General features: G+C 44.4%; 1 pseudogene; it reads left to right on the plus strand.

Annotated features, from left to right (window-relative positions):
- The first annotated feature begins 226 nt into the window (after positions 1-226).
- LOC112811719 (RNA transcription, translation and transport factor protein pseudogene) lies at positions 227-2,333 on the plus strand (annotated as a pseudogene).
- The last annotated feature ends 6,298 nt before the right edge of the window (positions 2,334-8,631 follow it).

The following is an 8,631-nucleotide window of genomic DNA, read 5'->3' on the forward strand; positions in this document are numbered from 1 at the left end:
TAGCACCAAACACCAAGAGCAAGCAGGTGTGACAGGGTAATGAGGCAAAGAGGAACTTAGAGAACAGAGAGGCCAGGTGGCTGGCAGCTGTAGTTTTAGTTTTAAACAAATTTGAAGAACGGGTCTAATGGGAACAAGTGGGTGGGAAAATGGGGAAGGGGGAGAGGGAGTTGTGTGTCTTTCCAGAGTTAAGAGTCCTGGGTGATGCAAGGCCCAGGGTGTGGCCATGGCAGTGGGTACCTCCGGTGGAGCAGAGGTGAAAGCCACTGGAATTGAGGAGGTCAAAGAACTAACAGGCCACCCTTGCCACATCGCTGGCTGCCTATGCTACCCACTCCTCCTCACCTCTCCACCCCCCGCAGAAGCCCAGGGGACCAGAGGGAGAACCTAGGACCGTGTCACAACCATGTCACAACCATGCCAGCTTCAATTGCAGCAAAGATGACACATAATTTAGAAACTTTATTATTTAACTCAAAGACTTTATTATTTAGCTTTATTATTTAGCTCACAGGAAATCAGACTCTACAAGACTGAAGACAGAAGTACATCCACAGCAATGATGGGTCCAGTTTCTTTGAAAAGTATCCCAGAGATGTTAACTGTCCTCTCAAGATTCAAGATGGCCAAGAAGCAACAGACTATCTACTTGGTTTAGCTGTTAGACTTGAGTATGGAGATAATGCTGAAAACTACAAGGACTTGGTACCGGATAATGCAAAACATATTGACGATGCAACTAAAAATGCGGAGCCGTCTATCAGCCTGGATGTAAAGAACCCTGGTTTTAAGGCTGATGTGATGGTTTTGGCTAACCTTCTTCAGGAAGTCATGGTGAGGACCTGGTAATGCTTAAAGGCAATTTGCATTTTTGTCCAAGAGCTCCTGGAGGCAGGATGCACTTGCCAATGCAAATCAAGCAAAAGAGGTCTTTGCCTGGTGCCTTAGTCAAGAATATCTCAGAACAGGAGATGCAGTTCTTAATGAAGTGGCTCAAATTCTGCTATTGCCACACATAAGAGGAGCTCAGAGAGCTACAGACAAAATGCATGAAGTCATAGCAGCTGCTCAGGTGATACTTGCTGATCCAAAGACAGACCAAGGACAGGGGCGGGGGGGGACAGACCAAGACTGGGGAGACTTGGGGAGAGTTGGAGGATAAACATTGTAGGATTTCAGCTTCTCACCTACTTTGTACAACTGGGAACCACGTGCGCTCTGGCATGTGTCTGGAAATCAAATGCCACACTTTCAAGGGAGGGATCCAGAAGATTGATGATGTTCTAGTGATTTACCATTATTGCTTTTTCTTTAATAAAGTTCAGGAAAGTGGGGAGAAGAAAAAGGAACAGGGGCACCTGGGTGGCTCAGCTGGTTAAGTGTCTGACTCTTGATTTAGGCTCAGGTCATGATCTCAGGGTCCTGGGGTCAAGGCCCACGTCTCCCTCCCCCTCTCCCCCCCCCCCCCGACTCACACTCTCGCGTGCTCTCTCTAAAATAAATAAATAAATCTTAAAAAGAAAGAAAAAGGAACTAACAGGGTGGATTTGGAATGGGTCATCTGCATGGACACTAAAGACTCAGAGGAAGGTTGAGAGCCAGGTGCGGAACACAGCAACACTGACCCTAATAATAATCACTAACATTTTCTGAGTGCTCACCACGGGCCAACGCTGTGCTGAGTGCCCCCATATATCTGTATCCCATAGAGTCTTTCTTCTCTTCCTTCGGGTCTCAGCTTAAGTGGCACCTCCCTCCCAGACTCCCTCCCCAACATAGCCCCTCCTTATTCTCTACCTCAAGCCCTTCACAGAATACACATCAATTTATAATTATTTTAGGCTGTTTACTTTCTAGCTGAATGAGTGTTGGGTGCCAATAACCACTCTACAAGATGGTTACTATTACTATCCCGTTGTACACCTAAGAAAATTGAAGCCCAGATATTAAGTAAGTTGCCCAAGATCACATAGCCACATAGTGGCACCCCTGAGGCTGGGGCCCAGGAATACGTGACTCCTAAAGCCTACATTCTTAATGATACCAGCTCCAAAAAAATCCTCAGTGAGTGAGAGGAGAGAACCAGGAAGTTGGGAGAGGACGGGGCAGGGATGAGCCTATTGGGCGATACAATAGTTGTAGGAACAAGGCCTTGGTGCTAGAAATGGTTCAGAAGAAGCACTGGAAGGAAGGAGGTCTCCTAACCCACCTCCTGCCCCCAGGTGTTGCAGAAGTGGACAATGAGGACCATCCTTTTGAAAGAGCTGCAGAGAAAACTTTTAGAGGAGCAGTCAAAACCCCACAGCTTAGAGTTTAAGGACCTGCCAAGCTAGACCAAACTTCCTTTCATGATTTCCCAATACTCCATTTGGATCAACTCATAATTTTATTTCCCAAATGCATCTTGTATGTTTCTCCCTCCAACTTTGAAGCCTGTCATTCCTCCCACCCCAAATACATTCCCCATCTCTTCTGCACTCCCTCCTCTGCTGCGAGCCTACCTAATTTCCAAGTCATGGCTGGGGTTCAATTCCTCCACTAGCCCTCTCCTAAAAGCACCAGCTTCAACCGGCCTCGCGATTCTTTTCTATCCTCAGAACTCCGCTAGCCTATGCCACTGACAAAGACCAACTAGCCTTCCTGGCATCCCTGCAGCACCGACTGGCATATTGCTTCCCACATATCCATTTCCTGGCTGACACCTGGCTGCGGAGGAAAGGGAAAATGAATTGGCAATGCATAGCTGGCTATTAACTGGAAGCCCAAGGCACTTACTGCCCAGTATCAGCTTCCAGCAGCGTCCCATAGGCCCCACTAAGTTTCTGCCTATTTGATTCTGAATTATAATTTGAAGCAGTTTATCAGTTCTGGTCAGCAAACTTCAAAGGAGTTCAGTTGGCCTCCAGAGACACTGTTCTCAGATTAATACCAAGCTAACAACCTAGTTGGGTGTATTAGTAAACTACATAGCTTGCCAACTAACATCAAGTCAAAACCAGAAGCAAGCAAGATGCTTTCACGAGCTATTGCTCAACAAGGATTGTTTCCCGAGAAAATTTTCAAGGCACTGAAGTGCAAAGACCCAGAACTAAATAAATTTCTGCTTAGCCATCCTGAGTCTGTTCCTGACAAAATTTAGAAGAAGCAAAGCAGCTACAAATCTTCTTTCTCTATGGAAGTTTTAAGATATGGTACAGCATGATAATTCCTATCAACAAAGAAAATTATTCATGAACACAAAGGGCAATTAGTAAAGAACCTGGAGACATGATTCTTGTCCCAGTTCTGCCCTGGATGATGCCTTGTCCCTTTCCCTCTCTGGATCTGTTTCCCCACCTGAAAAATGAGGAAGTTGAATCATATAATCTCCAACGGACCTTCCAACCATAAAATCCTTTAACTGCTTTCTGCTTTCCTTATTGCAAGACATCCAATTATTCATTGAAAACCATTAATCATATGTTATCCTCAAGGCCACCACATATGACTGTTCAGGTTGTACACTGAACGAATCCAGAGGTCCACCATTCACATTATAGTCTGTGTAAACTATACCCGCGTGTTGGGTGGTGCACAACCTAAACATCCGTACATCGCCACCTTGATTATGCTCTTCAATCTTGTAAATACTTAATGTTTCACTTTTTATTCTCTTAATACGCATTGTTTCCCAACCTTGGGTTCCTACCAGCAGGGATAAAACTACTTTAATATCTGGTACTGAGCAAAGTACTCTCTTATGGATTAACTCCTACTTAGGGACAGGAACTGATGATACTAGCACTAATACACTCTGTTTATTGAATACCTACCATGTGCAAGACTTTACATGTATTACTGCATATACATATTTAATTCTTATGAAATCCTATGAAGTATAAATTATCATCTTTATCTTTGGATTAAATAAAGGAGATTAAGTAAACTGCCTAGGGTTCATAACCATAGCTAGAAAAGGGCTGGGACAAGAATGCAAATCCAGCTCTGACTCCAGAGTTCATCCTCTTTTAACTCCACTGTCCATTTCACCTGTCCTATGCTCCAGACTCCGCCTACAAACCTGATGGTCTTGTGACATCAGTGAACAAGTGCAAGTAATTAGAACGTTTGGTTAACTGGGAACAGCAGTAACAGAGCATAATCACCCTGGAAAGAAAGCCGGCACTCACCAAATTCCCACCCTGATGTCACTAACTAGAGATGTATTCACCTCTCTGTGGGCCTCAGTGTTCTCATCTGCCAAATAGGGGTGATGGCTTGGGTCCTTTTTAGATATTCAAGGACCAGCAATTCCTATAGCAACAACTATTTAATTATTTGCATTCTCTGACTTTTAAAGTTTATTAGTTTTTTGGCCCCAGTTAAACTCTTGTGCCACTCTTAGGACCACTTTAGCCACCACGGAGAATTCCTTGTGGTCCCTGCTTCTTTGGGCCTCCCTAAGGGCATTCATTCCTGTACTTCCCCCCTTGCTCTCGAGACCCCAGATCTGAGAGTTTATTCCATATAATTTGTAGCCTTTGAGACACTCGCTTATTATCATCAGCATCCTTGTTTCCTTCCGTCTCACGTCTCTAGGTTTTGGGGGATCTTCCCAATGACTCATGCACTGCATTCCTATAGAGGGTTGACATGAGAGTTGTGGTCAAGCAGGGGTGAACTGGAAGAATGGAAACTGTTTGCTCTTCACAGAGCCTGCCTTTTGACTCAACATCACTCAACAGAACTAGAAGACATCTGAATGAGCAAACGCACAAATTTCAGATCCAGACCAGGATCTGAGGTTCCTGGTTAGGATCTGAGGTTCTGAATAGTCAAGTCACTGTGACTCTGATTAGGAGGATGGACGCAAACAGAGATCTAAATAAAATTAAAACCTATGCATTATTTCCCAGGTATAGCTAATATTTTATGCTCCATAATACTTAGATGCAAGATATAATCCTTTCCTTGTTTTTCTTTTTTTTTAAAGATTTTATTTATTTACTCATGAGAGACAGAGAGAGAGAGAGAGAGAAGCAGGCCCCCAAGGAGCAGGGAGCCCGATGTGGGACTCGATCCCAGGACCCTGGGATCATGACCTGAGCCGAAGGCAGACACTTAACCATCTGAGCCACCCAGGCACCCTCCTTGTTTTTCTACACCAAATTATATCTAGCTCTGAACTCTTACCTATCTGGATGGAAAAATGTAATCGTAGTTGCAGGGAGGCCTGCATCCTTCCCAGAATTATACTTGGGTATCAGGGCATTTAGGCAATCCTGAAATTTGGGGGAAGATTCTCTGATCTTCAGTCTATCCAAGTTGACGGTAAGATGCTCATTACCCAAAACCATATGGCCCATTAAAAGGTGTCAGCCCAGGGGGGTGGGGGGGTTGGGTTAGCCTGGTGATGGGTATTAAGGAGGGCCTGTATTGAATGGAGCACTGGGTGTTATAAGCAAACAATGAATCATGGAACTCTACATCAAAAACTAATGATGTAATGTATGGTGATTAACATAACATAATAAAATAAAATAAAAAAAAAAAGATGTCAGCCCATAGCATCCACTCCCTCCATGCCCAACCCAGCCATAGAATGGAGACCCCACTCACTCCCAAAACTCCCATGATGCTTAGGGTTTGAACCTCGGGGCTCCATGCAGCACTTACAGCAGAGTTGCTCTCCGTCCCGGAGTGCCGAATGGTGGCTGGCCAGGCACTGGTTTCTGCCACTCTTGGGACCTCAATAGCCACCCGGGAGAGTTCTCTGTGGTTCCTGCTTCTTTGTGGCTCCAGCCCATGCTGTCCAAGTCCTGAAAAGGGGTGTGTGGTGGGTGAAGCCTAGATCACAGTTCACACCTTAGCTGCAAGTGATGCTGGGAAAACAAGTGTCAAGCTCTATAGTATCTAAACCATGAGGTAGGCTTTGCCTCTGGCCGAGAGACAGGAAGCGGGGAATCCCCCGAACAGGGCATGGGCAGGAAATGAGAACAGCAAATGTCTACAGAGCTTCAACCTGTGGATCCTGGGAAAACCCCTGTCCTCTCTAAGCCTCTACTCCCTCCACCAGAAATAAGGATAACAGCACCTACTTCCCAGGGCAAAAGCCCAGGAGACAAGGCAAACCTGGGGGTTCTGGCCTCACTGTCTCATGGGTATGGCAAGATTGGGGAAAAGGAGATTGGATCCCAGGAAAGGGATGAGCCAGCTGTAAGGAGCATAACTAGAGGTGATTATGTTTTTATCATCAGGGGGAGGAACTAAGACAAAATGCCCATTAAAAGTGGATATAGTCAAGGGGTGCCTGGCTGGCTCAGTCGGTAGAATATGCAACTCTTTATCTAGGGGTTGTGAGTTCAACCCCCATGCTGGGTGTAGAGCCTACTAAAAAAAAATTAATTTTTTTAAAGAATTTTTATTTATTTGAGAGAGAGAACATGAGCAGGGAGAGGGAAAAGCAGACTCCCTGCTGAGCAGGGAGCCCAACTGGACTTGGGGCTCAATCCCAGGACCCGGGGACCATGACCTAGGCCGAAGGCAGATGCACACCAACTGCCACCCAGGTGCCCCCCCAAAAAAATTTTAAACAAATAAAAGTGGGAGTGGTCCAGAAGTCATTCTTTTCCAACAGTTATCAGTGAGCAAAGAGGATTCTAGAAAGAGTCAGACTTAAAGGAAAAAGAGAAAGAAAAAGATGCTCTAAAGTGGGACATACTGTGCATAGGAGTCAGGACAGACAGGAAAGTTGAAAGATGGGGCAGAGGTCATCTTGCCCTAAATCAGAACCAGATAACACCTTCAACTTCTCACCAAGGACTCCAAGTCACCTGATCCTCCCACATACCAGCAGGCTGTGCGGTAACCAAGTCATGCAGCTTGAGTACAGTGAGAGTAAATCATTAAATCTCTGTGTCTTTGCTTTTCATGACTAAGGTCTCTCCGTGTGGGGGAAAAAAAAAACCTAATGCGATTTTTCCCCATAACTGTGTGCCTCCTCTCATGTTCCAGGCACCAACATAAATAATAATTGATTATGAAATACGGTTCCAAAAAGAATGTTAACAAACTTGTTTACTGGTATTTTTTTTAATCTCTCCATAGTTTAAGCCTAAAAATAACAAGAAAACTATGATTACATACAATGAGTGTATACGTGTGTGTGTATATTTAAAAAAAATTCTGCACAATACTCTGCTGCCATATATTTATACATCATAATGAGAATATATGTAAATATATACAAACTCTATATTACATATGCTTAAAAAAGACATACGTAAGTGCATGTGCATACATATACCCATACATGCATATGTACACACAAACTATACATTTTATTTTAAATCACTGAATTGTATATTTCTAATGGGCATTATTTTATGGTATGTAAATTAAACCTCAATAAAGCTGTTTTTAAAAACCACCCTGCATGAGATTTGAAAGCAAACCGCAAACTAGCTAAATATATTTGCCACAAAAACAACTGAATAGAGGTATCCTTACAATAAAAAACCCCTCAGGGGCTCCTGGGTGGCTCAGACAGTTAAGCGTCTGCCTTCGGCTCAGGTCTTGATCTCGGGGTCCTGGGATCAAGTCCCACATCAGGGTCCCCGCTCAGCGAGGAGCCTGCTTCTCCCTCTCCCTCTGCCTGCTGTTCCCCCTGCTTGTACGCTCTCTCTGTCAAATAAATAAATAGAATCCTTAAAAAAAAAAAAACCCTCAAAATACTAAGAAAAAAACCTTTACATCCCAGTGGGGAAATGGGCCAAAGAAGAAATACAAATGATCAATAAATATGAGAAAAACCATCTTCTCTAGCAATCAAATATTTTTTTAAAAGATTTATTTATTTTAGACAGAGAGAGAGAGAGAGAGTGAGCACTCCGGCGCACAGTAGTGCCAAGTGTGAGTGGGGGGAGGAGCAGAAGGAAAGAATTTCAAGCAGACTCCTTGCTGAGTTGGAGCCAGATGCGAGGCCCCATATGGGGCCCGATCCCACGACTCATATCATGACCTGAGCTGAAATCACCAGTCAGATGCTTAACTGATTGAGCCACCCAGGTGTCCGTCAAATAAACATGGTTTTAAGAAGTAAAAATTTGGGGACACCTGGCTGGCTCAGTGGGAAGAGCATGCTACTCTTGATCTCAGGATTGTGAGTTCAAGCCCCACATTGGGTGTAAAGATTAAATAAGTAAATAAACTTTTTTAAATATTTTATTTATTTGAGAGAGAGAGAGAGAGAGCATGAGTGGCAGGGAGGGACAGAGGGAGAGGGAGAAGCAGGCTCCCCACTCAGCAGGGAGCCTGACGTGGGGCTCAATCCCAGGACCCTGGGATCATGACCTGAGCCGAAGGCAGATGCTTAACTGACTGAGCCACCCAGGTGCCCCATTAAACTCTTTTTTTTTTTTAAAGATTTTATTTATTTATTTGAGAGAGAGAGGATGAGAGATAGAGAGCACGAGAGGGAAGAGGGTCAGAGGGAGAAGCAGACGCCCTGCTGAGCAGGGAGCCCGATGTGGGACTCGATCCCGGGACTCCAGGATCATGACCTGAGCCGAAGGCAGTCGCTTAACCAACTGAGCCACCCAGGCGCCCATAAACTCTTTTTTTTAATGTTAAAAAAAATAAGTAAAAGTTTTA

Source organism: Callorhinus ursinus, unplaced genomic scaffold (genome assembly GCF_003265705.2).
Source record: "Callorhinus ursinus isolate GAN/ISIS: 27379988/994484 unplaced genomic scaffold, GSC_fseal_2.0 scaffold18, whole genome shotgun sequence".
NCBI classification, from domain to species: domain Eukaryota; kingdom Metazoa; phylum Chordata; class Mammalia; order Carnivora; family Otariidae; genus Callorhinus; species Callorhinus ursinus.